Genomic DNA, 23,337 nt, shown 5'->3' with positions numbered 1-23,337 from the left:
GGCAAATCCCAAGTGATCTGTACACGGACTAAGACGTCCGCACGTCTGGCAACAGTCTCGCCAACTTGTATGCCGTGCCAACGACACGGGCTCATGTCCGATCACCGAAATTAGGCAGCGTTGGCCGTGGTTAGTACTCAGGTAGGTGACGAACTAGGAAGTCCGCGTGCTGTTGGTTTCTTCAGTTTTGCCTTTTTCCTTAGTTTTTCGTGCTGCTGTGCGGTAATGGTACGGTCCAGCACGCTGACCCCCTCCTTGCTCTCGGTACGCAAAGACGCGAACATGCGGCCACAGTCAAATGAAAGGGGCCGTTGTGTGTTTGTCGATGTGGCCTCTCGCAGTCGTTTGTAGCGCGTGTCCTGTACATATACGCCCATTTGCAAGCGTCAGCTTTCGCGTCAGCCGAGTAAAGTCGAGACAAGTCGACACATGGGGACACACGATGCTGTGAATCGTAGACAAGTCGACACATGGGGACACACGATGCTGTGAATCGTAGACAAGTCGACACATGGGGACACACGATGCTGTGAATCGTAATCCGCACTAGCCTACGAGGGGCAAAGGGAAACCATTGGTACCGTTGAAAACACTCTCCTGAGTAAAGGAGACAACTTCCGTGCGATGTCCGGGTTTCGAACCCGGAGCAGCTACTTGGGAAGCAACCATGCTGACCGACACACCACCACCGCCTTCTGCTACGCGCTGCTTGCGCCGTGATGTGTCGCCTTCCCTCCTGGCGCCAGAGGCCGAAGGCGATAGCGCTGTAGGCGCTCAACGCCGGTTGCAAGGCGAGCACCACTGAACCCGTTTTCCTGGTGCTGCTAGGGGGACAAACTGTAACTAGGCGCAGAACTGACTTTCTCTGATAAATCGGCCCTTTAATGCACATCAGGGCGAACACGAAAGTTCTAATATGAAGTACTCACTGACGATCCAAAGACGTTTCAGTATGTATGCGTCGGTACCACCGGGGCAGTGCCTAAGTATTGTAAAGTGAAGGTCGACAGTTAGAGCCTCACATGAAGTATTTCATTGCCTTCCCACGAGTGCGTAATGCACAGCGTGGCTGTTGCTAGGAAACGGTCTTATTCGGGGTTCGTTAATATCTAGGTTTCTTTGCATCAATGTGAAAATGTTCCTATTACTAAATAAAGTTTTGCTAGTTACAGTTCAAACTGGAAGCGACGGAAGAAAGCGGTCCAACGCGCCACATTGGTTCCCAAAAGGGAGGATGCGTTTCCTACGCCACATCTGACGTTGCGTCTTACATATTCTTAAACTGACATAATTCCTTCCTACCGAAAAAAGAAACAGATTTCGGAGTGAGGTTCCTGAGACCTTGATAGAGATGGAAGTCACTGGAGCGGTTGTGTCGTACGTCAGATTGGCCGAGCGGTCTAAGGCGCCAGATTTAAGCTCTGGTTCCCGTAAGGGAGCGTGGGTTCGAACCCCACATCTGACAATGCATTTTAAACATTCTGAAGCTAACGTACTCCCTTGATGTTATAGAACAAGAAAATTACGCAGAAACACGCCATGGAGATTTTCCTAGAGACGACAGTGACAGCAGTGCAGGCGTCACACGTCCGATAACCCGAGCGGTCGAAAACAAATAGCGGAACATATTTTTCTAGTGCCGAGTTTTAGCTCTTCTCACGGACGTTTCCGTGGTCGTTGTTTTGTGGCTCAGGGCTATTCCATTTTCCTTCCCCAAAAGGCAACGCGAGAGACTGTCAGGCAAATCCCAAGTGATCTGTACACGGACTAAGACGTCCGCACGTCTGGCAACAGTCTCGCCAACTTGTATGCCGTGCCAACGACACGGGCTCATGTCCGATCACCGAAATTAGGCAGCGTTGGCCGTGGTTAGTACTCAGGTAGGTGACGAACTAGGAAGTCCGCGTGCTGTTGGTTTCTTCAGTTTTGCCTTTTTCCTTAGTTTTTCGTGCTGCTGTGCGGTAATGGTACGGTCCAGCACGCTGACCCCCTCCTTGCTCTCGGTACGCAAAGACGCGAACATGCGGCCACAGTCAAATGAAAGGGGCCGTTGTGTGTTTGTCGATGTGGCCTCTCGCAGTCGTTTGTAGCGCGTGTCCTGTACATATACGCCCATTTGCAAGCGTCAGCTTTCGCGTCAGCCTTCGCAAAGTCGAGACAAGTCGACACATGGGGACACACGATGCTGTGAATCGTAGACAAGTCGACACATGGGGACACACGATGCTGTGAATCGTAGACAAGTCGACACATGGGGACACACGATGCTGTGAATCGTAATCCGCACTAGCCTACGAGGGGCAAAGGGAAACCATTGGTACCGTTGAAAACACTCTCCTGAGTAAAGGAGACAACTTCCGTGCGATGTCCGGGTTTCGAACCCGGAGCAGCTACTTGGGAAGCAACCATGCTGACCGACACACCACCACCGCCTTCTGCTACGCGCTGCTTGCGCCGTGATGTGTCGCCTTCCCTCCTGGCGCCAGAGGCCGAAGGCGATAGCGCTGTAGGCGCTCAACGCCGGTTGCAAGGCGAGCACCACTGAACCCGTTTTCCTGGTGCTGCTAGGGGGACAAACTGTAACTAGGCGCAGAACTGACTTTCTCTGATAAATCGGCCCTTTAATGCACATCAGGGCGAACACGAAAGTTCTAATATGAAGTACTCACTGACGATCCAAAGACGTTTCAGTATGTATGCGTCGGTACCACCGGGGCAGTGCCTAAGTATTGTAAAGTGAAGGTCGACAGTTAGAGCCTCACATGAAGTATTTCATTGGCTTCCCACGAGTGCGTAATGCACAGCGTGGCTGTTGCTAGGAAACGGTCTTATTCGGGGTTCGTTAATATCTAGGTTTCTTTGCATCAATGTGAAAATGTTCCTATTACTAAATAAAGTTTTGCTAGTTACAGTTCAAACTGGAAGCGACGGAAGAAAGCGGTCCAACGCGCCACATTGGTTCCCAAAAGGGAGGATGCGTTTCCTACGCCACATCTGACGTTGCGTCTTACATATTCTTAAACTGACATAATTCCTTCCTACCGAAAAAAGAAACAGATTTCGGAGTGAGGTTCCTGAGACCTTGATAGAGATGGAAGTCACTGGAGCGGTTGTGTCGTACGTCAGATTGGCCGAGCGGTCTAAGGCGCCAGATTTAAGCTCTGGTTCCCGTAAGGGAGCGTGGGTTCGAACCCCACATCTGACAATGCATTTTAAACATTCTGAAGCTAACGTACTCCCTTGATGTTATAGAACAAGAAAATTACGCAGAAACACGCCATGGAGATTTTCCTAGAGACGACAGTGACAGCAGTGCAGGCGTCACACGTCCGATAACCCGAGCGGTCGAAAACAAATAGCGGAACATATTTTTCTAGTGCCGAGTTTTAGCTCTTCTCACGGACGTTTCCGTGGTCGTTGTTTTGTGGCTCAGGGCTATTCCATTTTCCTTCCCCAAAAGGCAACGCGAGAGACTGTCAGGCAAATCCCAAGTGATCTGTACACGGACTAAGACGTCCGCACGTCTGGCAACAGTCTCGCCAACTTGTATGCCGTGCCAACGACACGGGCTCATGTCCGATCACCGAAATTAGGCAGCGTTGGCCGTGGTTAGTACTCAGGTAGGTGACGAACTAGGAAGTCCGCGTGCTGTTGGTTTCTTCAGTTTTGCCTTTTTCCTTAGTTTTTCGTGCTGCTGTGCGGTAATGGTACGGTCCAGCACGCTGACCCCCTCCTTGCTCTCGGTACGCAAAGACGCGAACATGCGGCCACAGTCAAATGAAAGGGGCCGTTGTGTGTTTGTCGATGTGGCCTCTCGCAGTCGTTTGTAGCGCGTGTCCTGTACATATACGCCCATTTGCAAGCGTCAGCTTTCGCGTCAGCCTTCGCAAAGTCGAGACAAGTCGACACATGGGGACACACGATGCTGTGAATCGTAGACAAGTCGACACATGGGGACACACGATGCTGTGAATCGTAGACAAGTCGACACATGGGGACACACGATGCTGTGAATCGTAATCCGCACTAGCCTACGAGGGGCAAAGGGAAACCATTGGTACCGTTGAAAACACTCTCCTGAGTAAAGGAGACAACTTCCGTGCGATGTCCGGGTTTCGAACCCGGAGCAGCTACTTGGGAAGCAACCATGCTGACCGACACACCACCACCGCCTTCTGCTACGCGCTGCTTGCGCCGTGATGTGTCGCCTTCCCTCCTGGCGCCAGAGGCCGAAGGCGATAGCGCTGTAGGCGCTCAACGCCGGTTGCAAGGCGAGCACCACTGAACCCGTTTTCCTGGTGCTGCTAGGGGGACAAACTGTAACTAGGCGCAGAACTGACTTTCTCTGATAAATCGGCCCTTTAATGCACATCAGGGCGAACACGAAAGTTCTAATATGAAGTACTCACTGACGATCCAAAGACGTTTCAGTATGTATGCGTCGGTACCACCGGGGCAGTGCCTAAGTATTGTAAAGTGAAGGTCGACAGTTAGAGCCTCACATGAAGTATTTCATTGCCTTCCCACGAGTGCGTAATGCACAGCGTGGCTGTTGCTAGGAAACGGTCTTATTCGGGGTTCGTTAATATCTAGGTTTCTTTGCATCAATGTGAAAATGTTCCTATTACTAAATAAAGTTTTGCTAGTTACAGTTCAAACTGGAAGCGACGGAAGAAAGCGGTCCAACGCGCCACATTGGTTCCCAAAAGGGAGGATGCGTTTCCTACGCCACATCTGACGTTGCGTCTTACATATTCTTAAACTGACATAATTCCTTCCTACCGAAAAAAGAAACAGATTTCGGAGTGAGGTTCCTGAGACCTTGATAGAGATGGAAGTCACTGGAGCGGTTGTGTCGTACGTCAGATTGGCCGAGCGGTCTAAGGCGCCAGATTTAAGCTCTGGTTCCCGTAAGGGAGCGTGGGTTCGAACCCCACATCTGACAATGCATTTTAAACATTCTGAAGCTAACGTACTCCCTTGATGTTATAGAACAAGAAAATTACGCAGAAACACGCCATGGAGATTTTCCTAGAGACGACAGTGACAGCAGTGCAGGCGTCACACGTCCGATAACCCGAGCGGTCGAAAACAAATAGCGGAACATATTTTTCTAGTGCCGAGTTTTAGCTCTTCTCACGGACGTTTCCGTGGTCGTTGTTTTGTGGCTCAGGGCTATTCCATTTTCCTTCCCCAAAAGGCAACGCGAGAGACTGTCAGGCAAATCCCAAGTGATCTGTACACGGACTAAGACGTCCGCACGTCTGGCAACAGTCTCGCCAACTTGTATGCCGTGCCAACGACACGGGCTCATGTCCGATCACCGAAATTAGGCAGCGTTGGCCGTGGTTAGTACTCAGGTAGGTGACGAACTAGGAAGTCCGCGTGCTGTTGGTTTCTTCAGTTTTGCCTTTTTCCTTAGTTTTTCGTGCTGCTGTGCGGTAATGGTACGGTCCAGCACGCTGACCCCCTCCTTGCTCTCGGTACGCAAAGACGCGAACATGCGGCCACAGTCAAATGAAAGGGGCCGTTGTGTGTTTGTCGATGTGGCCTCTCGCAGTCGTTTGTAGCGCGTGTCCTGTACATATACGCCCATTTGCAAGCGTCAGCTTTCGCGTCAGCCGAGCAAAGTCGAGACAAGTCGACACATGGGGACACACGATGCTGTGAATCGTAGACAAGTCGACACATGGGGACACACGATGCTGTGAATCGTAGACAAGTCGACACATGGGGACACACGATGCTGTGAATCGTAGACAAGTCGACACATGGGGACACACGATGCTGTGAATCGTAATCCGCACTAGCCTACGAGGGGCAAAGGGAAACCATTGGTACCGTTGAAAACACTCTCCTGAGTAAAGGAGACAACTTCCGTGCGATGTCCGGGTTTCGAACCCGGAGCAGCTACTTGGGAAGCAACCATGCTGACCGACACACCACCACCGCCTTCTGCTACGCGCTGCTTGCGCCGTGATGTGTCGCCTTCCCTCCTGGCGCCAGAGGCCGAAGGCGATAGCGCTGTAGGCGCTCAACGCCGGTTGCAAGGCGAGCACCACTGAACCCGTTTTCCTGGTGCTGCTAGGGGGACAAACTGTAACTAGGCGCAGAACTGACTTTCTCTGATAAATCGGCCCTTTAATGCACATCAGGGCGAACACGAAAGTTCTAATATGAAGTACTCACTGACGATCCAAAGACGTTTCAGTATGTATGCGTCGGTACCACCGGGGCAGTGCCTAAGTATTGTAAAGTGAAGGTCGACAGTTAGAGCCTCACATGAAGTATTTCATTGCCTTCCCACGAGTGCGTAATGCACAGCGTGGCTGTTGCTAGGAAACGGTCTTATTCGGGGTTCGTTAATATCTAGGGTTCTTTGCATCAATGTGAAAATGTTCCTATTACTAAATAAAGTTTTGCTAGTTACAGTTCAAACTGGAAGCGACGGAAGAAAGCGGTCCAACGCGCCACATTGGTTCCCAAAAGGGAGGATGCGTTTCCTACGCCACATCTGACGTTGCGTCTTACATATTCTTAAACTGACATAATTCCTTCCTACCGAAAAAAGAAACAGATTTCGGAGTGAGGTTCCTGAGACCTTGATAGAGATGGAAGTCACTGGAGCGGTTGTGTCGTACGTCAGATTGGCCGAGCGGTCTAAGGCGCCAGATTTAAGCTCTGGTTCCCGTAAGGGAGCGTGGGTTCGAACCCCACATCTGACAATGCATTTTAAACATTCTGAAGCTAACGTACTCCCTTGATGTTATAGAACAAGAAAATTACGCAGAAACACGCCATGGAGATTTTCCTAGAGACGACAGTGACAGCAGTGCAGGCGTCACACGTCCGATAACCCGAGCGGTCGAAAACAAATAGCGGAACATATTTTTCTAGTGCCGAGTTTTAGCTCTTCTCACGGACGTTTCCGTGGTCGTTGTTTTGTGGCTCAGGGCTATTCCATTTTCCTTCCCCAAAAGGCAACGCGAGAGACTGTCAGGCAAATCCCAAGTGATCTGTACACGGACTAAGACGTCCGCACGTCTGGCAACAGTCTCGCCAACTTGTATGCCGTGCCAACGACACGGGCTCATGTCCGATCACCGAAATTAGGCAGCGTTGGCCGTGGTTAGTACTCAGGTAGGTGACGAACTAGGAAGTCCGCGTGCTGTTGGTTTCTTCAGTTTTGCCTTTTTCCTTAGTTTTTCGTGCTGCTGTGCGGTAATGGTACGGTCCAGCACGCTGACCCCCTCCTTGCTCTCGGTACGCAAAGACGCGAACATGCGGCCACAGTCAAATGAAAGGGGCCGTTGTGTGTTTGTCGATGTGGCCTCTCGCAGTCGTTTGTAGCGCGTGTCCTGTACATATACGCCCATTTGCAAGCGTCAGCTTTCGCGTCAGCCGAGCAAAGTCGAGACAAGTCGACACATGGGGACACACGATGCTGTGAATCGTAGACAAGTCGACACATGGGGACACACGATGCTGTGAATCGTAGACAAGTCGACACATGGGGACACACGATGCTGTGAATCGTAATCCGCACTAGCCTACGAGGGGCAAAGGGAAACCATTGGTACCGTTGAAAACACTCTCCTGAGTAAAGGAGACAACTTCCGTGCGATGTCCGGGTTTCGAACCCGGAGCAGCTACTTGGGAAGCAACCATGCTGACCGACACACCACCACCGCCTTCTGCTACGCGCTGCTTGCGCCGTGATGTGTCGCCTTCCCTCCTGGCGCCAGAGGCCGAAGGCGATAGCGCTGTAGGCGCTCAACGCCGGTTGCAAGGCGAGCACCACTGAACCCGTTTTCCTGGTGCTGCTAGGGGGACAAACTGTAACTAGGCGCAGAACTGACTTTCTCTGATAAATCGGCCCTTTAATGCACATCAGGGCGAACACGAAAGTTCTAATATGAAGTACTCACTGACGATCCAAAGACGTTTCAGTATGTATGCGTCGGTACCACCGGGGCAGTGCCTAAGTATTGTAAAGTGAAGGTCGACAGTTAGAGCCTCACATGAAGTATTTCATTGGCTTCCCACGAGTGCGTAATGCACAGCGTGGCTGTTGCTAGGAAACGGTCTTATTCGGGGTTCGTTAATATCTAGGGTTCTTTGCATCAATGTGAAAATGTTCCTATTACTAAATAAAGTTTTGCTAGTTACAGTTCAAACTGGAAGCGACGGAAGAAAGCGGTCCAACGCGCCACATTGGTTCCCAAAAGGGAGGATGCGTTTCCTACGCCACATCTGACGTTGCGTCTTACATATTCTTAAACTGACATAATTCCTTCCTACCGAAAAAAGAAACAGATTTCGGAGTGAGGTTCCTGAGACCTTGATAGAGATGGAAGTCACTGGAGCGGTTGTGTCGTACGTCAGATTGGCCGAGCGGTCTAAGGCGCCAGATTTAAGCTCTGGTTCCCGTAAGGGAGCGTGGGTTCGAACCCCACATCTGACAATGCATTTTAAACATTCTGAAGCTAACGTACTCCCTTGATGTTATAGAACAAGAAAATTACGCAGAAACACGCCATGGAGATTTTCCTAGAGACGACAGTGACAGCAGTGCAGGCGTCACACGTCCGATAACCCGAGCGGTCGGAAACAAATAGCGGAACATATTTTTCTAGTGCCGAGTTTTAGCTCTTCTCACGGACGTTTCCGTGGTCGTTGTTTTGTGGCTCAGGGCTATTCCATTTTCCTTCCCCAAAAGGCAACGCGAGAGACTGTCAGGCAAATCCCAAGTGATCTGTACACGGACTAAGACGTCCGCACGTCTGGCAACAGTCTCGCCAACTTGTATGCCGTGCCAACGACACGGGCTCATGTCCGATCACCGAAATTAGGCAGCGTTGGCCGTGGTTAGTACTCAGGTAGGTGACGAACTAGGAAGTCCGCGTGCTGTTGGTTTCTTCAGTTTTGCCTTTTTCCTTAGTTTTTCGTGCTGCTGTGCGGTAATGGTACGGTCCAGCACGCTGACCCCCTCCTTGCTCTCGGTACGCAAAGACGCGAACATGCGGCCACAGTCAAATGAAAGGGGCCGTTGTGTGTTTGTCGATGTGGCCTCTCGCAGTCGTTTGTAGCGCGTGTCCTGTACATATACGCCCATTTGCAAGCGTCAGCTTTCGCGTCAGCCGAGCAAAGTCGAGACAAGTCGACACATGGGGACACACGATGCTGTGAATCGTAGACAAGTCGACACATGGGGACACACGATGCTGTGAATCGTAGACAAGTCGACACATGGGGACACACGATGCTGTGAATCGTAATCCGCACTAGCCTACGAGGGGCAAAGGGAAACCATTGGTACCGTTGAAAACACTCTCCTGAGTAAAGGAGACAACTTCCGTGCGATGTCCGGGTTTCGAACCCGGAGCAGCTACTTGGGAAGCAACCATGCTGACCGACACACCACCACCGCCTTCTGCTACGCGCTGCTTGCGCCGTGATGTGTCGCCTTCCCTCCTGGCGCCAGAGGCCGAAGGCGATAGCGCTGTAGGCGCTCAACGCCGGTTGCAAGGCGAGCACCACTGAACCCGTTTTCCTGGTGCTGCTAGGGCGACAAACTGTAACTAGGCGCAGAACTGACTTTCTCTGATAAATCGGCCCTTTAATGCACATCAGGGCGAACACGAAAGTTCTAATATGAAGTACTCACTGACGATCCAAAGACGTTTCAGTATGTATGCGTCGGTATCACCGGGGCAGTGCCTAAGTATTGTAAAGTGAAGGTCGACAGTTAGAGCCTCACATGAAGTATTTCATTGGCTTCCCACGAGTGCGTAATGCACAGCGTGGCTGTTGCTAGGAAACGGTCTTATTCGGGGTTCGTTAATATCTAGGTTTCTTTGCATCAATGTGAAAATGTTCCTATTACTAAATAAAGTTTTGCTAGTTACAGTTCAAACTGGAAGCGACGGAAGAAAGCGGTCCAACGCGCCACATTGGTTCCCAAAAGGGAGGATGCGTTTCCTACGCCACATCTGACGTTGCGTCTTACATATTCTTAAACTGACATAATTCCTTCCTACCGAAAAAAGGAACAGATTTCGGAGTGAGTTTCCTGAGACCTTGATAGAGATGGAAGTCACTGGAGCAGTTGTGTCGTACGTCAGATTGGCCGAGCGGTCTAAGGCGCCAGATTTAAGCTCTGGTTCCCGTAAGGGAGCGTGGGTTCGAACACCACATCTGACAATGCATTTTAAACATTCTGAAGCTAACGTACTCCCTTGATGTTATAGAACAAGAAAATTACGCAGAAACACGCCATGGAGATTTTCCTAGAGACGACAGTGACAGCAGTGCAGGCGTCACACGTCCGATAACCCGAGCGGTCGAAAAGAAATAGCGGAACATATTTTTCTAGTGCCGAGTTTTAGCTCTTCTCACGGACGTTTCCGTGGTCGTTGTGTTGTGGCTCAGGGCTATTCCATTTTCCTTCCCCAAAAGGCAACGCGAGAGACTGTCAGGCAAATCCCAAGTGATCTGTACACGGACTAAGACGTCCGCACGTCTGGCAACAGTCTCGCCAACTTGTATGCCGTGCCAACGACACGGGCTCATGTCCGATCACCGAAATTAGGCAGCGTTGGCCGTGGTTAGTACTCAGGTAGGTGACGAACTAGGAAGTCCGCGTGCTGTTGGTTTCTTCAGTTTTGCCTTTTTCCTTAGTTTTTCGTGCTGCTGTGCGGTAATGGTACGGTCCAGCACGCTGACCCCCTCCTTGCTCTCGGTACGCAAAGACGCGAACATGCGGCCACAGTCAAATGAAAGGGGCCGTTGTGTGTTTGTCGATGTGGCCTCTCGCAGTCGTTTGTAGCGCGTGTCCTGTACATATACGCCCATTTGCAAGCGTCAGCTTTCGCGTCAGCCTTCGCAAAGTCGAGACAAGTCGACACATGGGGACACACGATGCTGTGAATCGTAGACAAGTCGACACATGGGGACACACGATGCTGTGAATCGTAGACAAGTCGACACATGGGGACACACGATGCTGTGAATCGTAATCCGCACTAGCCTACGAGGGGCAAAGGGAAACCATTGGTACCGTTGAAAACACTCTCCTGAGTAAAGGAGACAACTTCCGTGCGATGTCCGGGTTTCGAACCCGGAGCAGCTACTTGGGAAGCAACCATGCTGACCGACACACCACCACCGCCTTCTGCTACGCGCTGCTTGCGCCGTGATGTGTCGCCTTCCCTCCTGGCGCCAGAGGCCGAAGGCGATAGCGCTGTAGGCGCTCAACGCCGGTTGCAAGGCGAGCACCACTGAACCCGTTTTCCTGGTGCTGCTAGGGGGACAAACTGTAACTAGGCGCAGAACTGACTTTCTCTGATAAATCGGCCCTTTAATGCACATCAGGGCGAACACGAAAGTTCTAATATGAAGTACTCACTGACGATCCAAAGACGTTTCAGTATGTATGCGTCGGTACCACCGGGGCAGTGCCTAAGTATTGTAAAGTGAAGGTCGACAGTTAGAGCCTCACATGAAGTATTTCATTGCCTTCCCACGAGTGCGTAATGCACAGCGTGGCTGTTGCTAGGAAACGGTCTTATTCGGGGTTCGTTAATATCTAGGTTTCTTTGCATCAATGTGAAAATGTTCCTATTACTAAATAAAGTTTTGCTAGTTACAGTTCAAACTGGAAGCGACGGAAGAAAGCGGTCCAACGCGCCACATTGGTTCCCAAAAGGGAGGATGCGTTTCCTACGCCACATCTGACGTTGCGTCTTACATATTCTTAAACTGACATAATTCCTTCCTACCGAAAAAAGAAACAGATTTCGGAGTGAGGTTCCTGAGACCTTGATAGAGATGGAAGTCACTGGAGCGGTTGTGTCGTACGTCAGATTGGCCGAGCGGTCTAAGGCGCCAGATTTAAGCTCTGGTTCCCGTAAGGGAGCGTGGGTTCGAACCCCACATCTGACAATGCATTTTAAACATTCTGAAGCTAACGTACTCCCTTGATGTTATAGAACAAGAAAATTACGCAGAAACACGCCATGGAGATTTTCCTAGAGACGACAGTGACAGCAGTGCAGGCGTCACACGTCCGATAACCCGAGCGGTCGAAAACAAATAGCGGAACATATTTTTCTAGTGCCGAGTTTTAGCTCTTCTCACGGACGTTTCCGTGGTCGTTGTTTTGTGGCTCAGGGCTATTCCATTTTCCTTCCCCAAAAGGCAACGCGAGAGACTGTCAGGCAAATCCCAAGTGATCTGTACACGGACTAAGACGTCCGCACGTCTGGCAACAGTCTCGCCAACTTGTATGCCGTGCCAACGACACGGGCTCATGTCCGATCACCGAAATTAGGCAGCGTTGGCCGTGGTTAGTACTCAGGTAGGTGACGAACTAGGAAGTCCGCGTGCTGTTGGTTTCTTCAGTTTTGCCTTTTTCCTTAGTTTTTCGTGCTGCTGTGCGGTAATGGTACGGTCCAGCACGCTGACCCCCTCCTTGCTCTCGGTACGCAAAGACGCGAACATGCGGCCACAGTCAAATGAAAGGGGCCGTTGTGTGTTTGTCGATGTGGCCTCTCGCAGTCGTTTGTAGCGCGTGTCCTGTACATATACGCCCATTTGCAAGCGTCAGCTTTCGCGTCAGCCGAGCAAAGTCGAGACAAGTCGACACATGGGGACACACGATGCTGTGAATCGTAGACAAGTCGACACATGGGGACACACGATGCTGTGAATCGTAGACAAGTCGACACATGGGGACACACGATGCTGTGAATCGTAGACAAGTCGACGCATGGGGACACACGATGCTGTGAATCGTAATCCGCACTAGCCTACGAGGGGCAAAGGGAAACCATTGGTACCGTTGAAAACACTCTCCTGAGTAAAGGAGACAACTTCCGTGCGATGTCCGGGTTTCGAACCCGGAGCAGCTACTTGGGAAGCAACCATGCTGACCGACACACCACCACCGCCTTCTGCTACGCGCTGCTTGCGCCGTGATGTGTCGCCTTCCCTCCTGGCGCCAGAGGCCGAAGGCGATAGCGCTGTAGGCGCTCAACGCCGGTTGCAAGGCGAGCACCACTGAACCCGTTTTCCTGGTGCTGCTAGGGGGACAAACTGTAACTAGGCGCAGAACTGACTTTCTCTGATAAATCGGCCCTTTAATGCACATCAGGGCGAACACGAAAGTTCTAATATGAAGTACTCACTGACGATCCAAAGACGTTTCAGTATGTATGCGTCGGTACCACCGGGGCAGTGCCTAAGTATTGTAAAGTGAAGGTCGACAGTTAGAGCCTCACATGAAGTATTTCATTGGCTTCCCACGAGTGCGTAATGCACAGCGTGGCTGTTGCTAGGAAACGGTCTTATTCGGGGTTCGTTAATATCTAGGTTTCTTTGCATCAATGTGAAAATGTTCCTATTACTAAATAAAGTTTTGCTAGTTACAGTTCAAACTGGAAGCGACGGAAGAAAGCGGTCCAACGCGCCACATTGGTTCCCAAAAGGGAGGATGCGTTTCCTACGCCACATCTGACGTTGCGTCTTACATATTCTTAAACTGACATAATTCCTTCCTACCGAAAAAAGAAACAGATTTCGGAGTGAGGTTCCTGAGACCTTGATAGAGATGGAAGTCACTGGAGCGATTGTGTCGTACGTCAGATTGGCCGAGCGGTCTAAGGCGCCAGATTTAAGCTCTGGTTCCCGTAAGGGAGCGTGGGTTCGAACCCCACATCTGACAATGCATTTTAAACATTCTGAAGCTAACGTACTCCCTTGATGTTATAGAACAAGAAAATTACGCAGAAACACGCCATGGAGATTTTCCTAGAGACGACAGTGACAGCAGTGCAGGCGTCACACGTCCGATAACCCGAGCGGTCGAAAACAAATAGCGGAACATATTTTTCTAGTGCCGAGTTTTAGCTCTTCTCACGGACGTTTCCGTGGTCGTTGTTTTGTGGCTCAGGGCTATTCCATTTTCCTTCCCCAAAAGGCAACGCGAGAGACTGTCAGGCAAATCCCAAGTGATCTGTACACGGACTAAGACGTCCGCACGTCTGGCAACAGTCTCGCCAACTTGTATGCCGTGCCAACGACACGGGCTCATGTCCGATCACCGAAATTAGGCAGCGTTGGCCGTGGTTAGTACTCAGGTAGGTGACGAACTAGGAAGTCCGCGTGCTGTTGGTTTCTTCAGTTTTGCCTTTTTCCTTAGTTTTTCGTGCTGCTGTGCGGTAATGGTACGGTCCAGCACGCTGACCCCCTCCTTGCTCTCGGTACGCAAAGACGCGAACATGCGGCCACAGTCAAATGAAAGGGGCCGTTGTGTGTTTGTCGATGTGGCCTCTCGCAGTCGTTTGTAGCGCGTGTCCTGTACATATACGCCCATTTGCAAGCGTCAGCTTTCGCGTCAGCCGAGTAAAGTCGAGACAAGTCGACACATGGGGACACACGATGCTGTGAATCGTAGACAAGTCGACACATGGGGACACACGATGCTGTGAATCGTAGACAAGTCGACACATGGGGACACACGATGCTGTGAATCGTAGACAAGTCGACACATGGGGACACACGATGCTGTGAATCGTAATCCGCACTAGCCTACGAGGGGCAAAGGGAAACCATTGGTACCGTTGAAAACACTCTCCTGAGTAAAGGAGACAACTTCCGTGCGATGTCCGGGTTTCGAACCCGGAGCAGCTACTTGGGAAGCAACCATGCTGACCGACACACCACCACCGCCTTCTGCTACGCGCTGCTTGCGCCGTGATGTGTCGCCTTCCCTCCTGGCGCCAGAGGCCGAAGGCGATAGCGCTGTAGGCGCTCAACGCCGGTTGCAAGGCGAGCACCACTGAACCCGTTTTCCTGGTGCTGCTAGGGGGACAAACTGTAACTAGGCGCAGAACTGACTTTCTCTGATAAATCGGCCCTTTAATGCACATCAGGGCGAACACGAAAGTTCTAATATGAAGTACTCACTGACGATCCAAAGACGTTTCAGTATGTATGCGTCGGTACCACCGGGGCAGTGCCTAAGTATTGTAAAGTGAAGGTCGACAGTTAGAGCCTCACATGAAGTATTTCATTGCCTTCCCACGAGTGCGTAATGCACAGCGTGGCTGTTGCTAGGAAACGGTCTTATTCGGGGTTCGTTAATATCTAGGTTTCTTTGCATCAATGTGAAAATGTTCCTATTACTAAATAAAGTTTTGCTAGTTACAGTTCAAACTGGAAGCGACGGAAGAAAGCGGTCCAACGCGCCACATTGGTTCCCAAAAGGGAGGATGCGTTTCCTACGCCACATCTGACGTTGCGTCTTACATATTCTTAAACTGACATAATTCCTTCCTACCGAAAAAAGAAACAGATTTCGGAGTGAGGTTCCTGAGACCTTGATAGAGATGGAAGTCACTGGAGCGGTTGTGTCGTACGTCAGATTGGCCGAGCGGTCTAAGGCGCCAGATTTAAGCTCTGGTTCCCGTAAGGGAGCGTGGGTTCGAACCCCACATCTGACAATGCATTTTAAACATTCTGAAGCTAACGTACTCCCTTGATGTTATAGAACAAGAAAATTACGCAGAAACACGCCATGGAGATTTTCCTAGAGACGACAGTGACAGCAGTGCAGGCGTCACACGTCCGATAACCCGAGCGGTCGAAAACAAATAGCGGAACATATTTTTCTAGTGCCGAGTTTTAGCTCTTCTCACGGACGTTTCCGTGGTCGTTGTTTTGTGGCTCAGGGCTATTCCATTTTCCTTCCCCAAAAGGCAACGCGAGAGACTGTCAGGCAAATCCCAAGTGATCTGTACACGGACTAAGACGTCCGCACGTCTGGCAACAGTCTCGCCAACTTGTATGCCGTGCCAACGACACGGGCTCATGTCCGATCACCGAAATTAGGCAGCGTTGGCCGTGGTTAGTACTCAGGTAGGTGACGAACTAGGAAGTCCGCGTGCTGTTGGTTTCTTCAGTTTTGCCTTTTTCCTTAGTTTTTCGTGCTGCTGTGCGGTAATGGTACGGTCCAGCACGCTGACCCCCTCCTTGCTCTCGGTACGCAAAGACGCGAACATGCGGCCACAGTCAAATGAAAGGGGCCGTTGTGTGTTTGTCGATGTGGCCTCTCGCAGTCGTTTGTAGCGCGTGTCCTGTACATATACGCCCATTTGCAAGCGTCAGCTTTCGCGTCAGCCGAGTAAAGTCGAGACAAGTCGACACATGGGGACACACGATGCTGTGAATCGTAGACAAGTCGACACATGGGGACACACGATGCTGTGAATCGTAGACAAGTCGACACATGGGGACACACGATGCTGTGAATCGTAATCCGCACTAGCCTACGAGGGGCAAAGGGAAACCATTGGTACCGTTGAAAACACTCTCCTGAGTAAAGGAGACAACTTCCGTGCGATGTCCGGGTTTCGAACCCGGAGCAGCTACTTGGGAAGCAACCATGCTGACCGACACACCACCACCGCCTTCTGCTACGCGCTGCTTGCGCCGTGATGTGTCGCCTTCCCTCCTGGCGCCAGAGGCCGAAGGCGATAGCGCTGTAGGCGCTCAACGCCGGTTGCAAGGCGAGCACCACTGAATCCGTTTTCCTGGTGCTGCTAGGGGGACAAACTGTAACTAGGCGCAGAACTGACTTTCTCTGATAAATCGGCCCTTTAATGCACATCAGGGCGAACACGAAAGTTCTAATATGAAGTACTCACTGACGATCCAAAGACGTTTCAGTATGTATGCGTCGGTACCACCGGGGCAGTGCCTAAGTATTGTAAAGTGAAGGTCGACAGTTAGAGCCTCACATGAAGTATTTCATTGCCTTCCCACGAGTGCGTAATGCACAGCGTGGCTGTTGCTAGGAAACGGTCTTATTCGGGGTTCGTTAATATCTAGGTTTCTTTGCATCAATGTGAAAATGTTCCTATTACTAAATAAAGTTTTGCTAGTTACAGTTCAAACTGGAAGCGACGGAAGAAAGCGGTCCAACGCGCCACATTGGTTCCCAAAAGGGAGGATGCGTTTCCTACGCCACATCTGACGTTGCGTCTTACATATTCTTAAACTGACATAATTCCTTCCTACCGAAAAAAGAAACAGATTTCGGAGTGAGGTTCCTGAGACCTTGATAGAGATGGAAGTCACTGGAGCGGTTGTGTCGTACGTCAGATTGGCCGAGCGGTCTAAGGCGCCAGATTTAAGCTCTGGTTCCCGTAAGGGAGCGTGGGTTCGAACCCCACATCTGACAATGCATTTTAAACATTCTGAAGCTAACGTACTCCCTTGATGTTATAGAACAAGAAAATTACGCAGAAACACGCCATGGAGATTTTCCTAGAGACGACAGTGACAGCAGTGCAGGCGTCACACGTCCGATAACCCGAGCGGTCGAAAACAAATAGCGGAACATATTTTTCTAGTGCCGAGTTTTAGCTCTTCTCACGGACGTTTCCGTGGTCGTTGTTTTGTGGCTCAGGGCTATTCCATTTTCCTTCCCCAAAAGGCAACGCGAGAGACTGTCAGGCAAATCCCAAGTGATCTGTACACGGACTAAGACGTCCGCACGTCTGGCAACAGTCTCGCCAACTTGTATGCCGTGCCAACGACACGGGCTCATGTCCGATCACCGAAATTAGGCAGCGTTGGCCGTGGTTAGTACTCAGGTAGGTGACGAACTAGGAAGTCCGCGTGCTGTTGGTTTCTTCAGTTTTGCCTTTTTCCTTAGTTTTTCGTGCTGCTGTGCGGTAATGGTACGGTCCAGCACGCTGACCCCCTCCTTGCTCTCGGTACGCAAAGACGCGAACATGCGGCCACAGTCAAATGAAAGGGGCCGTTGTGTGTTTGTCGATGTGGCCTCTCGCAGTCGTTTGTAGCGCGTGTCCTGTACATATACGCCCATTTGCAAGCGTCAGCTTTCGCGTCAGCCGAGCAAAGTCGAGACAAGTCGACACATGGGGACACACGATGCTGTGAATCGTAGACAAGTCGACACATGGGGACACACGATGCTGTGAATCGTAGACAAGTCGACACATGGGGACACACGATGCTGTGAATCGTAGACAAGTCGACACATGGGGACACAAGATGCTGTGAATCGTAATCCGCACTAGCCTACGAGGGGCAAAGGGAAACCATTGGTACCGTTGAAAACACTCTCCTGAGTAAAGGAGACAACTTCCGTGCGATGTCCGGGTTTCGAACCCGGAGCAGCTACTTGGGAAGCAACCATGCTGACCGACACACCACCACCGCCTTCTGCTACGCGCTGCTTGCGCCGTGATGTGTCGCCTTCCCTCCTGGCGCCAGAGGCCGAAGACGATAGCGCTGTAGGCGCTCAACGCCGGTTGCAAGGCGAGCACCACTGAACCCGTTTTCCTGGTGCTGCTAGGGGGACAAACTGTAACTAGGCGCAGAACTGACTTTCTCTGATAAATCGGCCCTTTAATGCACATCAGGGCGAACACGAAAGTTCTAATATGAAGTACTCACTGACGATCCAAAGACGTTTCAGTATGTATGCGTCGGTACCACCGGGGCAGTGCCTAAGTATTGTAAAGTGAAGGTCGACAGTTAGAGCCTCACATGAAGTATTTCATTGCCTTCCCACGAGTGCGTAATGCACAGCGTGGCTGTTGCTAGGAAACGGTCTTATTCGGGGTTCGTTAATATCTAGGTTTCTTTGCATCAATGTGAAAATGTTCCTATTACTAAATAAAGTTTTGCTAGTTACAGTTCAAACTGGAAGCGACGGAAGAAAGCGGTCCAACGCGCCACATTGGTTCCCAAAAGGGAGGATGCGTTTCCTACGCCACATCTGACGTTGCGTCTTACATATTCTTAAACTGACATAATTCCTTCCTACCGAAAAAAGAAACAGATTTCGGAGTGAGGTTCCTGAGACCTTGATAGAGATGGAAGTCACTGGAGCGATTGTGTCGTACGTCAGATTGGCCGAGCGGTCTAAGGCGCCAGATTTAAGCTCTGGTTCCCGTAAGGGAGCGTGGGTTCGAACCCCACATCTGACAATGCATTTTAAACATTCTGAAGCTAACGTACTCCCTTGATGTTATAGAACAAGAAAATTACGCAGAAACACGCCATGGAGATTTTCCTAGAGACGACAGTGACAGCAGTGCAGGCGTCACACGTCCGATAACCCGAGCGGTCGAAAACAAATAGCGGAACATATTTTTCTAGTGCCGAGTTTTAGCTCTTCTCACGGACGTTTCCGTGGTCGTTGTTTTGTGGCTCAGGGCTATTCCATTTTCCTTCCCCAAAAGGCAACGCGAGAGACTGTCAGGCAAATCCCAAGTGATCTGTACACGGACTAAGACGTCCGCACGTCTGGCAACAGTCTCGCCAACTTGTATGCCGTGCCAACGACACGGGCTCATGTCCGATCACCGAAATTAGGCAGCGTTGGCCGTGGTTAGTACTCAGGTAGGTGACGAACTAGGAAGTCCGCGTGCTGTTGGTTTCTTCAGTTTTGCCTTTTTCCTTAGTTTTTCGTGCTGCTGTGCGGTAATGGTACGGTCCAGCACGCTGACCCCCTCCTTGCTCTCGGTACGCAAAGACGCGAACATGCGGCCACAGTCAAATGAAAGGGGCCGTTGTGTGTTTGTCGATGTGGCCTCTCGCAGTCGTTTGTAGCGCGTGTCCTGTACATATACGCCCATTTGCAAGCGTCAGCTTTCGCGTCAGCCTTCGCAAAGTCGAGACAAGTCGACACATGGGGACACACGATGCTGTGAATCGTAGACAAGTCGACACATGGGGACACACGATGCTGTGAATCGTAGACAAGTCGACACATGGGGACACACGATGCTGTGAATCGTAATCCGCACTAGCCTACGAGGGGCAAAGGGAAACCATTGGTACCGTTGAAAACACTCTCCTGAGTAAAGGAGACAACTTCCGTGCGATGTCCGGGTTTCGAACCCGGAGCAGCTACTTGGGAAGCAACCATGCTGACCGACACACCACCACCGCCTTCTGCTACGCGCTGCTTGCGCCGTGATGTGTCGCCTTCCCTCCTGGCGCCAGAGGCCGAAGGCGATAGCGCTGTAGGCGCTCAACGCCGGTTGCAAGGCGAGCACCACTGAATCCGTTTTCCTGGTGCTGCTAGGGGGACAAACTGTAACTAGGCGCAGAACTGACTTTCTCTGATAAATCGGCCCTTTAATGCACATCAGGGCGAACACGAAAGTTCTAATATGAAGTACTCACTGACGATCCAAAGACGTTTCAGTATGTATGCGTCGGTACCACCGGGGCAGTGCCTAAGTATTGTAAAGTGAAGGTCGACAGTTAGAGCCTCACATGAAGTATTTCATTGCCTTCCCACGAGTGCGTAATGCACAGCGTGGCTGTTGCTAGGAAACGGTCTTATTCGGGGTTCGTTAATATCTAGGTTTCTTTGCATCAATGTGAAAATGTTCCTATTACTAAATAAAGTTTTGCTAGTTACAGTTCAAACTGGAAGCGACGGAAGAAAGCGGTCCAACGCGCCACATTGGTTCCCAAAAGGGAGGATGCGTTTCCTACGCCACATCTGACGTTGCGTCTTACATATTCTTAAACTGACATAATTCCTTCCTACCGAAAAAAGAAACAGATTTCGGAGTGAGGTTCCTGAGACCTTGATAGAGATGGAAGTCACTGGAGCGGTTGTGTCGTACGTCAGATTGGCCGAGCGGTCTAAGGCGCCAGATTTAAGCTCTGGTTCCCGTAAGGGAGCGTGGGTTCGAACCCCACATCTGACAATGCATTTTAAACATTCTGAAGCTAACGTACTCCCTTGATGTTATAGAACAAGAAAATTACGCAGAAACACGCCATGGAGATTTTCCTAGAGACGACAGTGACAGCAGTGCAGGCGTCACACGTCCGATAACCCGAGCGGTCGAAAACAAATAGCGGAACATATTTTTCTAGTGCCGAGTTTTAGCTCTTCTCACGGACGTTTCCGTGGTCGTTGTTTTGTGGCTCAGGGCTATTCCATTTTCCTTCCCCAAAAGGCAACGCGAGAGACTGTCAGGCAAATCCCAAGTGATCTGTACACGGACTAAGACGTCCGCACGTCTGGCAACAGTCTCGCCAACTTGTATGCCGTGCCAACGACACGGGCTCATGTCCGATCACCGAAATTAGGCAGCGTTGGCCGTGGTTAGTACTCAGGTAGGTGACGAACTAGGAAGTCCGCGTGCTGTTGGTTTCTTCAGTTTTGCCTTTTTCCTTAGTTTTTCGTGCTGCTGTGCGGTAATGGTACGGTCCAGCACGCTGACCCCCTCCTTGCTCTCGGTACGCAAAGACGCGAACATGCGGCCACAGTCAAATGAAAGGGGCCGTTGTGTGTTTGTCGATGTGGCCTCTCGCAGTCGTTTGTAGCGCGTGTCCTGTACATATACGCCCATTTGCAAGCGTCAGCTTTCGCGTCAGCCGAGCAAAGTCGAGACAAGTCGACACATGGGGACACACGATGCTGTGAATCGTAGACAAGTCGACACATGGGGACACACGATGCTGTGAATCGTAGACAAGTCGACACATGGGGACACACGATGCTGTGAATCGTAGACAAGTCGACACATGGGGACACAAGATGCTGTGAATCGTAATCCGCACTAGCCTACGAGGGGCAAAGGGAAACCATTGGTACCGTTGAAAACACTCTCCTGAGTAAAGGAGACAACTTCCGTGCGATGTCCGGGTTTCGAACCCGGAGCAGCTACTTGGGAAGCAACCATGCTGACCGACACACCACCACCGCCTTCTGCTACGCGCTGCTTGCGCCGTGATGTGTCGCCTTCCCTCCTGGCGCCAGAGGCCGAAGGCGATAGCGCTGTAGGCGCTCAACGCCGGTTGCAAGGCGAGCACCACTGAACCCGTTTTCCTGGTGCTGCTAGGGGGACAAACTGTAACTAGGCGCAGAACTGACTTTCTCTGATAAATCGGCCCTTTAATGCACATCAGGGCGAACACGAAAGTTCTAATATGAAGTACTCACTGACGATCCAAAGACGTTTCAGTATGTATGCGTCGGTACCACCGGGGCAGTGCCTAAGTATTGTAAAGTGAAGGTCGACAGTTAGAGCCTCACATGAAGTATTTCATTGCCTTCCCACGAGTGCGTAATGCACAGCGTGGCTGTTGCTAGGAAACGGTCTTATTCGGGGTTCGTTAATATCTAGGTTTCTTTGCATCAATGTGAAAATGTTCCTATTACTAAATAAAGTTTTGCTAGTTACAGTTCAAACTGGAAGCGACGGAAGAAAGCGGTCCAACGCGCCACATTGGTTCCCAAAAGGGAGGATGCGTTTCCTACGCCACATCTGACGTTGCGTCTTACATATTCTTAAACTGACATAATTCCTTCCTACCGAAAAAAGAAACAGATTTCGGAGTGAGGTTCCTGAGACCTTGATAGAGATGGAAGTCACTGGAGCGATTGTGTCGTACGTCAGATTGGCCGAGCGGTCTAAGGCGCCAGATTTAAGCTCTGGTTCCCATAAGGGAGCGTGGGTTCGAACCCCACATCTGACAATGCATTTTAAACATTCTGAAGCTAACGTACTCCCTTGATGTTATAGAACAAGAAAATTACGCAGAAACACGCCATGGAGATTTTCCTAGAGACGACAGTGACAGCAGTGCAGGCGTCACACGTCCGATAACCCGAGCGGTCGAAAACAAATAGCGGAACATATTTTTCTAGTGCCGAGTTTTAGCTCTTCTCACGGACGTTTCCGTGGTCGTTGTTTTGTGGCTCAGGGCTATTCCATTTTCCTTCCCCAAAAGGCAACGCGAGAGACTGTCAGGCAAATCCCAAGTGATCTGTACACGGACTAAGACGTCCGCACGTCTGGCAACAGTCTCGCCAACTTGTATGCCGTGCCAACGACACGGGCTCATGTCCGATCACCGAAATTAGGCAGCGTTGGCCGTGGTTAGTACTCAGGTAGGTGACGAACTAGGAAGTCCGCGTGCTGTTGGTTTCTTCAGTTTTGCCTTTTTCCTTAGTTTTTCGTGCTGCTGTGCGGTAATGGTACGGTCCAGCACGCTGACCCCCTCCTTGCTCTCGGTACGCAAAGACGCGAACATGCGGCCACAGTCAAATGAAAGGGGCCGTTGTGTGTTTGTCGATGTGGCCTCTCGCAGTCGTTTGTAGCGCGTGTCCTGTACATATACGCCCATTTGCAAGCGTCAGCTTTCGCGTCAGCCTTCGCAAAGTCGAGACAAGTCGACACATGGGGACACACGATGCTGTGAATCGTAGACAAGTCGACACATGGGGACACACGATGCTGTGAATCGTAGACAAGTCGACACATGGGGACA

The 23,337-nt window shown here is 50.9% G+C and overlaps 13 non-coding genes across 13 annotated transcripts; all 13 read left to right on the top strand.

Moving 5' to 3' along the window:
- The first annotated feature begins 1,381 nt into the window (after nucleotides 1–1,381).
- Nucleotides 1,382–1,465, top strand: Trnal-uaa (transfer RNA leucine (anticodon UAA)). Its single transcript has one exon. It is a non-coding gene; the product is annotated as a tRNA-Leu (tRNA).
- Nucleotides 1,466–3,121: 1,656 nt separating this feature from the next.
- Nucleotides 3,122–3,205, top strand: Trnal-uaa (transfer RNA leucine (anticodon UAA)). The gene has a single exon. It is a non-coding gene; the product is annotated as a tRNA-Leu (tRNA).
- A 1,656-nt stretch (nucleotides 3,206–4,861) lies between these two features.
- Nucleotides 4,862–4,945, top strand: Trnal-uaa (transfer RNA leucine (anticodon UAA)). The gene has a single exon. It is a non-coding gene; the product is annotated as a tRNA-Leu (tRNA).
- Nucleotides 4,946–6,641: 1,696 nt separating this feature from the next.
- On the top strand, nucleotides 6,642–6,725 carry Trnal-uaa (transfer RNA leucine (anticodon UAA)). The gene has a single exon. It is a non-coding gene; the product is annotated as a tRNA-Leu (tRNA).
- A 1,655-nt stretch (nucleotides 6,726–8,380) lies between these two features.
- On the top strand, nucleotides 8,381–8,464 carry Trnal-uaa (transfer RNA leucine (anticodon UAA)). Its single transcript has one exon. It is a non-coding gene; the product is annotated as a tRNA-Leu (tRNA).
- A 1,655-nt stretch (nucleotides 8,465–10,119) lies between these two features.
- Trnal-uaa (transfer RNA leucine (anticodon UAA)) lies at nucleotides 10,120–10,203 on the top strand. Its single transcript has one exon. It is a non-coding gene; the product is annotated as a tRNA-Leu (tRNA).
- A 1,656-nt stretch (nucleotides 10,204–11,859) lies between these two features.
- Trnal-uaa (transfer RNA leucine (anticodon UAA)) lies at nucleotides 11,860–11,943 on the top strand. The gene has a single exon. It is a non-coding gene; the product is annotated as a tRNA-Leu (tRNA).
- Nucleotides 11,944–13,639: 1,696 nt separating this feature from the next.
- Nucleotides 13,640–13,723, top strand: Trnal-uaa (transfer RNA leucine (anticodon UAA)). The gene has a single exon. It is a non-coding gene; the product is annotated as a tRNA-Leu (tRNA).
- Nucleotides 13,724–15,419: 1,696 nt separating this feature from the next.
- Trnal-uaa (transfer RNA leucine (anticodon UAA)) lies at nucleotides 15,420–15,503 on the top strand. Its single transcript has one exon. It is a non-coding gene; the product is annotated as a tRNA-Leu (tRNA).
- A 1,655-nt stretch (nucleotides 15,504–17,158) lies between these two features.
- Nucleotides 17,159–17,242, top strand: Trnal-uaa (transfer RNA leucine (anticodon UAA)). The gene has a single exon. It is a non-coding gene; the product is annotated as a tRNA-Leu (tRNA).
- Nucleotides 17,243–18,938: 1,696 nt separating this feature from the next.
- Trnal-uaa (transfer RNA leucine (anticodon UAA)) lies at nucleotides 18,939–19,022 on the top strand. Its single transcript has one exon. It is a non-coding gene; the product is annotated as a tRNA-Leu (tRNA).
- Nucleotides 19,023–20,678: 1,656 nt separating this feature from the next.
- Trnal-uaa (transfer RNA leucine (anticodon UAA)) lies at nucleotides 20,679–20,762 on the top strand. The gene has a single exon. It is a non-coding gene; the product is annotated as a tRNA-Leu (tRNA).
- A 1,696-nt stretch (nucleotides 20,763–22,458) lies between these two features.
- On the top strand, nucleotides 22,459–22,542 carry Trnal-uaa (transfer RNA leucine (anticodon UAA)). The gene has a single exon. It is a non-coding gene; the product is annotated as a tRNA-Leu (tRNA).
- The last annotated feature ends 795 nt before the right edge of the window (nucleotides 22,543–23,337 follow it).

Source organism: Schistocerca cancellata, chromosome 8 (genome assembly GCF_023864275.1).
Source record: "Schistocerca cancellata isolate TAMUIC-IGC-003103 chromosome 8, iqSchCanc2.1, whole genome shotgun sequence".
In the NCBI taxonomy this organism is placed as follows: Eukaryota; Metazoa; Arthropoda; class Insecta; order Orthoptera; family Acrididae; genus Schistocerca; species Schistocerca cancellata.
This window is presented reverse-complemented; position numbering and strand designations above follow the sequence as displayed.